The following is a 13,845-nucleotide window of genomic DNA, read 5'->3' as shown; positions in this document are numbered from 1 at the left end:
GAAAACACAAAAAATGTGTTTCCATTTTGAGTTTTTAGTTTTTTTTTTTTTTTTTTACCACCCAACACTAGCCATTGCCCGCCACAATTTTCCACCACCGTCTTCCGCCACCACCACCCACCCCCCACCCCCCCACCACCTGCCACCACAACCCACCTGCCACCACTACCCACCTGCCACCTACTCACCACCACCATCAACCCCTCGCCACCACTACCACCACCACCCACCACCCACCTGCCATCCACCCGCCACCCGCTACTACCATCCACCGCCCGCTACCTACTTGCCACCACCACTCACCACCTACCTGCCACCCACCTGCCACCATCCACCACTACTACCACCACCACCCACTTGCTACCACCTACCACCCGCCACCGTCACCCACCCACCCATCACCACCACCACCACCACCACCACCCGCCGCCACCACCACCACCACCACCACCTACTTGCTACCACCCATCACTCGCCACCGTCACCCACCCACACGCACCATCACCACCCACCACCCATCAACCGCCACCGTCAACCACCCACCCACCCACCACCACCACCCACCACCCGCCACCACCACCCACTCGCTACCACCCACCATCCGCCACTGTCAACCACCCACCCACTACCTACCTGCTACAACCAACCGCCATCTGCCACCCACCTGCCACCACCACCACCACCACCCACTCGCTACCACCCGCCACCGTCACCCACTCACCCACCACCACCACCACCACCACCCACCCGCCACCACCAGCTACCCACCACCCACCGTCATCACTTTCCACCACCGTCTTCTGCCACCACTTGCTATTTCTCACTCTTTTTATATTTTAATTTTTTTTTAAACATTTTGTCAATTACCAAACGCATTTGCAGTTTATGTTTTTCTAAAAATAAACAAAAAATAAACAAAAACCAGTTTATAAAATTTTTATAAATATAAACTGAAAACGTAAACGTTACCAAACACACCCATAGTGTCCAGTAGTAAGAAGCGATCAAAAGTGGTCATTAGAATTGGTAACTAGAGTGTAGCTGGAGGTGATGGAGTGGCCTCTGGCTCTGGGCTGCCAAAATGTGGTTAAAGAATACACAGTTACTATTTGATTGAAATTTGTTGGCAGCTAGCAGTGGTAACTAGAGTGTAGCTGGAGGTGATGGAGTGGCCTCTGGCTCTGGGCTGCCAAAATGTGGTTAAAGAATACACAGTTACTATTTGATTGAAATTTGTTGGCAGCTAGCAGTGGTGGGTGGTGGGAAATGGAGGAGATTGAAAACTTATTTTTGAAAACAAGTTGAAACATTTTTTTTTTTTTTTGTCATTTTCAAAAAATTTTAAAAGTTTAAAATCAATTCCATTTTTTCTAAAAACAAAAATAAGATATATACCAAACAATTTTTCATTTTCAATTTTAAAAAAATAAAATAAAAACGAAAATAACAAGAGAACACATGACTACGTTGTTCATATTATTCAAATAAGATGGTCACGTGTCTTTTGATTATTAAATAGGCACATTAACACGTTTATTATGTAATTAAATTTAAATAATAATTATGTAAGTCTCCAACAGGAAACCCCCCCCCCCCCAAAAAAAAAAAAAAAAATCCATTATCAACCTTATAAACATGGCTCCAAAATATTCTCTATTTTTTTTTTTTTTTTAATTTTAGCAAGTGTTCTAATGTAAATAGAGCTAGTTATAGCAACTATTAAAGATAAATATTTGGATAGCTATCAAAAGAGATATAATTAGAATTGTAATGAGTTTTGGGTCAAAGTAAAAATATAGAAAAAGTTTTATCATGTGGGAAGTGTGGTATGCCATGTAGTAAACGATATGGTGTGATGAATAGTGGTATATAATAAAGGTTTTTTTCACCTATAAATAGGTGAGTTTTCATGATAATGAAGATATAGAAAAATTGTATATTACATGTGTAATCCTTTATTTCCTTTTTCATTGTGACTCTTTCTTCTTTATTTTATTTAGTTTTATAATACGTTATCAGCACAAGATTCTAGCCAATTGAGAAGATTATAAATTCTAGAGCTAATTTTATATTTCCTTAATATATTTACGTGATACTAAATATATTGTTTTGTTAAATTTAGTAATCATGTCAAATCTTTCAAAATTAGAATTCTCAACTCTTGATATTTCTGGAAAAAATTGATAATCTTGGATTCTTGATATTGGGATCCATCTTGAGGCAATGAATTTTAAAAATACCATAAAACATGAAAATGAAGCATTACTGCAGGATCATGCAAAGGCAATGATATTTATTCGCCATCATCTCCAAGAAGAATTAAAAAATGAGTACCTCACAGTAAAAGATCTACTAATTGTGTGGAATAATTTGAAGGAGAGATACGAGCACCATAAGACTGTAATACTCCCAAGAGCCCGTTATGATTGGTTGCACCTAAGATTGCAAGATTATAAATCAGTTAGTTAATACAACTCTACTTTATTTAAAATAATCACTCGATTAAAATTATGTGGAGAAAAAAATTATTGAGGAAGATATGCTTGAAAAAAACGTTCTCCACATTTCACGTTGATGATGTGCTCTTGCAGCAACAATATAGAGAGCGTCGTTTTTCAAAGTACTTTGAATTGATTTCATGCCTTCTTGTAGCTGAACAAACTAATCAATTGTTATTGAAAAATCATCTATCCTGTCCAATAGGTTTTGCTCCATTCCTTGAAGTGAATAAGGTTGCAGTTCATAGTCATGAACGAGGGAGAGGTCATGGTTTTGGATATGGCCGAGGTAGAAATAATTACCTAATCCGTGGCGGATATGTTCAAAAAAATAAGGGTAAATTACATTGACACCCCTTGAGGTTTGGTACAATTATTACCCACCCCCTGATGTTTGGGAAATTACATTCCCACCCCTGTGGTTAATAGTCTCATTGCATAAACCCCCCTCTTATATAAGAGGTAACAACTCTTAGTAGAAAAACAGAGGAAATTACATTTAAAAAAAAAGTAAAGAAAATGGAGAAAAAAAGAGAAAGTAAAGCAAAGCAAAAAAAGAAAGAGTGCATGAGTTCAATGTCTTCATTTCGTCTAAATAATTACAATGACAGGGGGGTTAGTATAATTTTCCAAACGTCAGGGGGTGATATGTATTAAACCCAAACCTCAGGGGGTGTAAGTGTAATTTACCCAAAAAATAACATGTCATTCCACTAGAAGTGGAATAATTTTGGAACATCACAAGAAAAGGGAAAAGGTTTACAGAATAAATCTCCCAAGAATCATGAAAATACTTGTTATAGATGTCGCATGACAGGGCATTGGTCGCGTACCTATCGTACGCCTAAACATTTAGTGGATCTTTATCAAGCCTCGATAAAAGAAAAAGAAAAAAGAAATTGAGATGTATTTCACAGATCATTATGAACCCATAGATATTAATCATTTTGATGTTTCCAATTTCTTTGAAGATTCTGAAGGAAAAATTGATCATTTAATTAGTGATGGAAATGTTAACATTGATTAACTTAATTTTCTAGATATCATGATGTATTGTCAGATTTTGATTATGATTTTGAAATTTTTATTTTTGGGTCTAATAGTGTAATGCCCCAATTTTTTTTTTTTAAATAGCCAGTGCATAATTTAATTGAGCAAATTTTCGAATTTGATTGCTGTGTAAATTTTGTGCGAAAACAATTCGGTTTTGTATTTTTGAAAATTAGTTCCCGATTTCAGAAAAATATGAAATTTTTATATGTTGTTTCCGTATGAGTCTAGCATATTGGATAAAAATTTCAGAATTTAATGATGCGTATTTATTTTATGAAAATTCACGGACTGATTGGTGTTCAGTTTAATTTATAACAGAATTTGAAATTGAGTTTGGGTGTTCGGACCAGGATTTGAGATAAATTTGTTGGGACTATTTTGATATATAATTGGACCATGTTTGACTTATGGGTAAGACCCATGATTTAGATTTAATTTAATCTAAGTTTGTGTAATGACTCATGTTTAGCTGTTTGGTCCTTTTTAATTAGGTGATTGCACTACAAGAAATGTCACTTTTGGCTACTAAAATATTGGTCGCCAAAAGTCAGAAATTTGGTCTCTGAAACGATTTAGCGACTAAAAAGTTTTGTCGCCAAGTTCGTCGCCTATACCCTGCCAGCGATAGTATTGGCGACTAAATTTTATTTGGTCGCCGAAAGTGTAACATTTGCCTACTAAACTTCTTTTAGTCGGCAAATGTTAGCTTTTCGCCACTAAAACCAGTAGTCGCCGAATGTGACTTTTGGCTACTAACATTCGTGTGGTCGGGGAAGGTGTTACTTTTTGCTACGAAAGAATTAGTCACCGAAGTGAACATTTGGCAACAAATCCGTACTTAGTCGGCAAACGTGACATTTCGGCCATTAATTTTTTAGTCACTAAAAGTTCTACATGAAAATTTTAACCAACTATTAGAGACTAAATATTTTGGTCACCAATAGAATACATATTTTTAGCGACCATGTCATTTTGTCGTGGTCACTTTTGGCGACTACAATTGGTCGTAGCCAAAAACCTCTTAAGTTTCACTTCATTACTTTTTGCCACCAAATGTTTTAGTCGCCAAATGATACCCTTTTTTTTTCCGTGACTAAAAAATTTAGTGGCCAATAGTTTCTTTCTCTCATTCTCAATTGTTTTAACTACTAACTATTTAGTTGCAAAAAAATTTTTTGTTATGTTTTTGCTACTAAATTATTAGTCGCCAAAACATTTGATTACGTATTTGGCAACCAAAATATTTGGTGGCCAAAAATTTTCTTTTTTTTTTTTTCAAAAAAATTCTAAACAACCTGTATCCATTTTTAGTACAACTTGTATCCTGTATAACCAATATAATCCATCAACGCTAAATATATTATCAACCATTCAAACATTCAACAATGTTCACACATTTTAGTTCCAACCATCCAAAACATTAATATTGAACATCCAATTCTATATATAATACAAATTCTATATGAACCGAGTCTAATCCAACGTCAATAATTTCATTTCATACATAATACAAGACTAATTAAATTAATTAACAAAAAGGACATATGTACCACAACCTAAATTAGCATATATGCTAATTTCTACCATGCCAAATTAGCTGATATTTACCACACCAAAAAAGTAATTTGTACAAACCACTATATATACGGGTAGACGTATAAAAACAATGCCCTTCCGTACTTGTCAAAAAAAATCATATCCACCTTTTGTATGTCCAAAACCATCTGCAAATAAAAAAAATGTCATTCGTTTGGTGCCTATAAAGGCACTTCTGGACGACATATAGCAACTGCATTAATTTCAAACATGAAAAGACAAGGAGAGTAATAGCTATTAACTAATGAAAGACACCCAAACATGAAATGGTAGACGAACATCAATTCTATAAATGAATGCCAAAAGTTATGTTTATGGCAATTAAAGGGGCCACAGTTAACAAAAGCAGTAAACAATTTCCCCAAAATATAACCGTACATAAACTAATAAGGAAAGAGTTAAACAAACTATAGTTTAAGATGGTAGTACCAAAATAGTTGCCCACAACATAGGCATTTCATGTTCTACCACATAAACACATTGTCGCCACCTACATGATTTTTTCGACTATTGTTATGACATTTTCAAGTCTAACTCCCAACCTAGGTGTCCTATTTACGTACCGCCCATCCCTACATGTCACATTTGGACCCGGGAAGCTTCCCGTTACGTAAAAACAATGGTTCAGGGCCTGTTTTGCATTTTTGCCCCCCGAACGCTTTTTTCCGATTAAATTTATGACATTTTCAACTCTAACTCTCAACGTAGGTGTCCTATTTATGTACCGTCTGTCCTTACATTTCACATTTGTCATCGGGAAGCTTCCTGTTACGTAAAAACAGTGGCTATGATGTTGTTTTGCATTTTCGCCCCCCGAACCCCTTTTTGTCAACTACATTAATGACATTTTCAACTCTAACTCCCAACGTAGGTGTCCTATTTACGTACCGTCTATCCTACATGTCACATTTGGCATCGGGAATCTTCCCGTTATGTTAAACCAGAGGTTCGGGGGTTGTTTTACATTTTTGCCCCTCGACCGCCTTTTTTCGATTAAATTTGTGACATTTTTAACTCTAACTCCCAACGTAGGTGTCCTATTTACGTACTGTTTGTCCCTACATGTCACATTTGTCACCAAGAAGCTTCCCGTTATGAAAAAACAGTGTCTTGGGGGCTGTTTTGTATTTTCGCCCCCCGAACCCCTTTTCTTGACTAAATTTATGACATTTTCAACTCTAACTGCCAACGTATGTATCCTATTTACGTACCGTTTGTCCCTACATGTCACATTTGTCACCGAGAAGCTTCCCGTTATGTTAAAACAGTGGTTCGGTGGCTGTTTTGCATTTTCGCCCCCCAAACCCCTTTTTATCGACTAAATTAATGACATTTTCAACACTAACTCCCAACGTAGGTGTCCTATTTACGTACCGTCTGTCCCTACATGTCACATTTCCCACTGGGAAGCTTCCCGTTACGTTAAAACAGAGGTTCGGTGGCTGTTTTGCATTTTCGCCCCCCGACCGCTTTTTTCCGATTACATTTATGACATTTTCAACTCTAAATCACCACAAACTGGCATAAATCACCACAAATATTAATAATTTTCACAACAAAAAATTGTAAATCTTCTTACGATATACCCTTTGTAGGGGTGCACACACATTGTAGATTTGTCCTAATAATTATTATATAATAGAAGTTGCTCAGAACAAATGAATGAATTCCCAAATTTCCTAAGCACAGATCAGAGTTCCAAATCAAAGGTCTCATGACTAATGAGAAGAACAACCTAAATCTATATAAAATAAAAGTTCTTAGAACAAATAAATGAAGACCCAATTTTCCTAATGCATAGATCAGAGGTCAATCAAGACAATCAAGACAAATGAAAAGACTGACATGAATCTATATCAAATACTTAGAATAAATAAATGAAGACACAGATTTATGAGGAGCAAAGAAACTTACCTTTGTATATGTAATCTATGTGGTATAGATTTATATAAAGAAAGTACCTGGATGACAAAAAAGAAGAAATTGATTGAGAGAGTATCCACAAAACACAAACATTAAAAAAGCAAATATAAAGCTGATCATTTTTTTTTTAACTCCACAAACGAAGCACAGTAATTCATATATAATATTTATAAAAAAAATTCAAGAAAATAAATCACAAAAGGCACATTCGACTTCAATCTGATCACATTCAGATATAAAACATGAAGAACAAAGGTAGTATTAGGGCATATACAATGTATTTATATATAGATGAGAATTCTTTCCTGGATTTGATCAAAAAAAAATTCGAGAGCATTCATCGAAAATCCAGACATGCTCAACAGCATGGACTCTGACATGTTACTGAAGCTGTTCTTTGAAAGAACACAAAACAAGTATATACTGTGCCTGTGAATACAAAAAAAACACCACAAAACCTAATTAAGAACCAAAATCCATTTTCAATCTTCAAAAAATTAACCAAAAAATAAAACAAAACCTAGAATTTGGTGTGGAGTGAACTTAGACATTTCATTGAACACCTGAGCTGCAAACCCCCCTCCCCCCCCAAAAAAAAAGGTGTCAATCAGATCTTGTTCAAAACGCCCAACATTACTAATCAAATGATATTAAAGTCAACAACTAGCACCCAACAAAAACAATTACCCTTGACATAAGCAGTAACATTTTCAAAATTCTTCTAACTTAAATCATTTCCAAATCATTTGTTGAAAAGGTTTGAGTAGCAATAATTTCCAAATCATTAATTTCCTATTACCAGAAGCTGTTGCCGTAAATATTATGAGAGCACTGCAATACCTTGAATGACTTGGGCTGTTGTCTAGGAGTCCTATGAAAAATGATTTGAGTGTCAAAAATGATTTGGGCTGTAGTCTAGGAGTCCTGTGGACCTTCATAATAATATTATGAGAGCACTGCACTACCTTGTATTCTACATATTAATATATTATAAAAAAAATTTAAAAATAAAAATTGATTTTGTTGCTTAGTTGTATTATTTATGTTAAATGTCTACATTGTACTAGCACTTAAACTCATAAATATAGTAAATTCACTTAAACTCATAAATATAGTAAATTCTTATTACAAAAGTAACAATTCATCACCAATAACATATATCTTTACTCTTTAATCCTCACAAGTCCAAACTGAAATATCCATAAAAAAATCTCAATCCTTTAATTTCTAAGAAGAGAACCAAATTCATATGTTTGAGTGGTCCCATCCCAGTTGAAATCAAATTCTATCTCGATGGGAACAAGGTTCAAACAAGATTTTGACTCATATGTTTGAGTGGTCCTAATTTGTCCTATGCAAGTGCACATAATAGTAATGAGAAAAATAATAGCGATAGTTATAAAACTATCTGTATCCTGCGGTTCAAAACTTAAAATAAAATAAAATAATAATAAAAAAAAGGGGGTAATAACAAGAATAGGACATACCTTAGCCTGAGAAAATTTGGTCAACGCCAACCACAATGCCATGTAAAAACACAAGAATGCCACTAAGTGAACAATGGACAGTGTGTTTATAAAGAAATTGATTGATAAATCTATTACTTGAGAGAGACCTACCCACTCAAACTTTTTCACCAGAGGTCTGTCTTTCAGCTTTTGATAATAACATTTGGGATGAAGATAACTGTTAATGCAGCTATTAATGTGATTATTCCAACTATGTTGAGTATCAAACATGTAACAATCGATCAAATTCGTGGATGTTCCTATGAGGAAACACTTGTGATGTTTGAACTCATGCCTTATCCAGCATGTTATCCCATACAAAACATAGAAAAACAGGAACATTTCTTTTCATTATTCTTCTTAAAATGTAATGACTTTGATGGAATGATCATATTTAACATTCAGCAAATAAAACTTTCCATTCAAAACACCAAGCTAATTGAATTGCTTACCATTTTAGTACAGAACAATTAAAGTCCATATTCAAGTGACTTGTCATACATTGTTGGTGAAATCTCACAATATTCGTCATCATCATCATCATGATGTTCCCATTAGAACAAGAGATATCTGAGTGAGTAAAATTGTTGGCATTCTCAAGAGTGTTTACAAGACAATCCATGATTCAAGTCCTGATCCGTTAGCATTGATGTGGGACATAGAATCATAGGGTTATCCTTTTTTAGACTGTTCAAAATTGTTCAATGAAAACAATACTAGCTAAACCAAGTAATGGGTTGCTCAAGCTTGATTAGAAAATTTGGTGAGATATAAAATGAAGAATGAGGTTTACTAGTTTATTACATGAATGATCTCAAGCAAGATTCTACTCAAGCCCATAAAAAACCAAGCAATTAGAGCTTGGTTTCTTGGTTAGTCTCATAAAATTATCGACCTCTCAAGTCGAGTTTAAGCTGAGTTGAATAAAACAAGCATCAAAATATGGTTGAACTATTCAATAAGGGATATTTTATATCTTTTTAATTCCCATTTACCTACAATTTCTCTTACCCAATCAGATTTAAAGGGCAATCTGCTATAGTTCACAAATTCAAGAATTGAAGTTCTAGTTTATCCTCCATACTTATTTCCCATCAAAGTTGAGAGACCGACTAGATAACACTTTTTCAGCTACAAGGCCTGTGTAAATTCAAGAATTTTTCGAAAAATTATCTACCACTTTCACCTGAGTTGTTAGAAAAATTACTGTGAAAGACTCGTAGAATTTGAAATATAAATCTTGCCATAGTTCCACATCTTCATTATTACTAATTTTCTCTCTTGCAGTTTATTGCAATAGAGGGAAATTCGTACTATGCACTTATGCTATTTTCCTCATATTCTTTCGATAGGATTAATTTTCGTCATGACAATATTTTAATTATAATTTTTGGTTATGCGTGTTGGCTATTCCTACTGTAGAATTCAACATTTGCTAATTTACTAAAATAAAGTGAGTTTACAAGTTTTTGATGCTTAACTAACTTTATCTTGATTATGGATGACGAGGGATCAAATGGTTCTAAAAAAACTAACAGCTTGAGTGATAAGAGGATGATAACTTACTAGGTATACCTCTATATACAAATGAAATGGCTGGAATGCCAAACCTGTAGAGCAACCTTTGTGGGGATGCGGAATGTGATAATTGCTGGTGCACCATAGAGCAGTGCTTGTACTTCAGACTCCAATTCAAAAGCATGTGATACAAGAGCGCCACTGCCGATTATACAAGTTAGCATGATAAAAATAAAGATATTAATTCAAAAAATTGGAATATGGAGTCTTTGCAGAATGTGAAACTCACACATCAAGTCTTTCCCATGACATTGAAGTGTTTCACTGATAATGTGAAAAACATCTTTGGACCAACTATCATCAGTTAGACTTACATCATATGCAGTCCTGAAGATACAATACAACAATGTACAAAAAATACCAAAGTGTAAGAGGGCATAATGTAATCAAGAAAAATATGAAATTACACCTAAGAAAAGTCAGCAGTTGTTATTAGGAGGAGAGAGTGAGAGAGTACCAAATATCAACAAGAATCTTATGTAAGGCATTTGGTAGGTTTTTATTCTTGGCAATCCCGGTTGACAAAACTCCTTTCAGTTGTACTTGCTTTCGCACTTTTTATTTCAGTGAGGCTATGAGTTTTTAGATGCGAATCCAACCCAAATTATGCTTTGCAGAGAATTTTGTGATGTTAATACTTTCAAGATTGCCACTCCGTTGATTATGATGGGGATCGAGCTGCCCGGTCAGCTCGCGGGGGTCGAGGGGGCAGCACCCCTTGGTGAGTCCGGGGCAGCACCCCTTGGCGAGTCCGGGGTAGCGCCCCCAAAGCAAAATGCAAAATTGCATTCGAAGTTGCATGTCCACCCTTGCTCGCTCGAGCGAAGAAGTTCTCGCTCGAGCGAAGGCTACGTCTAGCAAAAAACCTGAGAAGGATAAATGTACACTCGAGCAAAGGTTGTGTGGCTCGAGCGAAGCCACTTGTGGAAAAACACAGGAGATTAGTCCCTCGCTCGAGCAAGAGAGTCTTCGCTCGAGCGAGCTTCGCAGTCCCAGATTTCTATAAATACGTGTTTCTGTCAGATTTTAGGATTGCTTCTTCAAATCTTCTTTTTGGATATTAAGGTTTATATCTGGGGATATTTTGCTAGTTTTCTTTGATGTTTCATTGAGTATTCAACTCATGGTTTAAAGAGGATACATCAAAGGATTGTTTGTTCATTCTATACAAAAGAGAGAGTTGTTCCTCGGTGGATTCTGAAGAATTCGAGCCTGAAGCTTTGGTGGATTCTAGAGTGGCTCATCGTCAAGATAATTCCAAGGTGAAGACGAGGCTGGAAGAGGCACATAGGGGTTGGTTCAATTCGGGCGTGGATTCGCTAGGTAAGTGAGAGTATACCTGTGTAATTCCTTTATATCTTCTTAGTGAATTGTTTTGTGGCTGTTGCCCGTGGTTTTTTTTATCACAATTGGAGGTGCTCCAATTGTGGTTTTTTCACGTTAAAATCGTTGTGTCGATTTGTCTTAATTGTTTGATTTGGATTGTTTTATTGCTTAAAATTGATACATAATCACAAATCAACATCTAGGGGATTTCTAGATTTTTCAATTGGTATCAGAGCAGGTCGTTCTATTTTTTTAAAAAAAAACTTTTAGAACGAGATCTTGTTTGATTTGTGATAATGGATTCAATTCGTGAGGGAAATTCTATGGTTCGACCACCCCTACTTGACAGATCCAATTATTCATTTTGAAAAGCTCGGATGAGATCGTTTTTAAAATCTATTGATAAAAAAGTTTGGCAATCTGTCATGTATAGGTGGACTGGACCGATGATTACCGTTGATGGAGTAACTTTCCCCAAACCAATTGATAAGTGGGACACAATTGATTACCAAAATAATAGTTGGAATAGTAAGGCTATCAATTCTCTCTTTTGCGTTGTCACACTTGAAGAGTTTAGTCGAATTTGCAATTATGAAATCGCAAAAGAGGCTTGGGATATCTTATAAACTATTCATGAGGGCACTCCTTCTGTTAAACGCTCAAAACTTCAAAGGCTCACGCCTAGTTTTGAAAACCTTTCAATGAAAGATAGTGAGACCTTTGATGAATTTTATGCGAAGTTGAGTGACATTGTAAATTCCAGCTTCAATTTAGGTAAAAAAATACCAGGATCCAAAGTTGTGGGAAAAATTTTGAGATCCTTGCCCGATCGGTTCCAACCAAAAGTTACAGCTATTGAGGAGGCTCAAGATGTTGACAACCTCAAGCTGGATCACTTGGTTGGAAATCTCCAAACTTATGAGGCACATAGGAATTTCAAAAAGAAACAAAAAGATGCTATTGCTTTTAGTAGTGCTCATAGAGTTGGAAATGATTCTGATGAGGATTGTGAGATAGATTCCAAGATTACGGCTGCTTTTGTTAAACAATTTAAAAAATCTTTTTTGAAAAAGAATCCTAATCTTTTGGAATCTACTCATACTCATAAATCTAAAGACAACGATAAACTCAAAATTAATTCTATAGCTAAGAAGGAGAAAGGAAAGATACAAGGGAATTCTGAAAGAGTCCAATGCTATGAATGCCAAGGATTTGGCCACTATTCTTCAGAATGCCCCACTCGTTTGAAGAAGAAGAAAGCCCTCGCCATCACTTGGGATGATGAATCAGAATCTGATGAAGATGAAAGTGACAACGAAGATCAAGGCGAAGAGGGACATAAACAATTCCTTGTTTTCATAGCGGCTTTCGAAACTGAAGGACAAACGGAGTATCCGAAGATGTCGGTTGAGAATGCCACTGATGATGAATCCTCAGAGAGTGATGATGAAGAGCTTGAGCAAGCTTATGAAAAGTTGTATAAGGAGTCTCTTAACTTATCCAAATTGAATAACAAACTCACAACGAAACTCAAAGCATGTGAAAGTGAGAATGTCAAACTTAAGGAGGAGATTTCTGAGGTTAGGATTGATGCCATCAAGATAGCTAATGATGGACAAGCTCTTTGTGCAAAACTCTTGAGTTGTGAGATAGAGAGGAATGAGCTACAACAAATCTATGTAACGTATGAAGAAAAGATTGAATCTCTCGAGATGTCTCAAGTTGCTTTGGAAGAACTAATGATCAAGAAAGAGGAAGAGCTCAAGTGTGCTATGGCTACCATTGATCTTTGGAACAAAGGATCAAAGACTTTGAAGGATATCATTGGGTCTCAACAAATGTGTTGTGACAAGAGTGGCATTAGTTTTGGTGATAACAAAAAGAAAAAACAGAATGCATCCATGTCTCATGATACAAGAACTCAAGGGCAAGGGGAGCACAAGATTCAATGAGAGGAAAGACTTCTCAATCTTCCTAGAGTTAGTAAGGTCAAAGAAAAGAAGGTACATCCTGTACACCCTGTTTTTATTTGTCATCATTGTGGTTTGGTTAGTCATATTTGCCCTTATTGTTATGAGTTGCATGGGAGAATGTCTCATAGAGATGGAAGAAATTCCAACATCTCGTGGGGTAGGAGACACTTCATTAGTGGTAATGAGGTTAAGGGTCATATTAGACCTCGTTATTTTGATTTGCTTGAGACCAAACATGGAGCGAGTTTGTATTTGCCTAGACCTAGAAATAGGAAGTTGGAAACCATGTCGAGACAGGTTTCCATTGAAAGGGAAGGGAACCACAATGTCAAGACACCACCCAAGAACCGCCATTCTCACAACTTTGTTCATACTAAAGCAGTTTGGGTG

This window comes from Camellia sinensis, chromosome 4 (assembly GCF_055761805.1).
Source record: "Camellia sinensis isolate YWXY chromosome 4, ASM5576180v1, whole genome shotgun sequence".
In the NCBI taxonomy this organism is placed as follows: domain Eukaryota; kingdom Viridiplantae; phylum Streptophyta; class Magnoliopsida; order Ericales; family Theaceae; genus Camellia; species Camellia sinensis.
Note: the sequence above shows the minus strand (reverse complement) of the source record.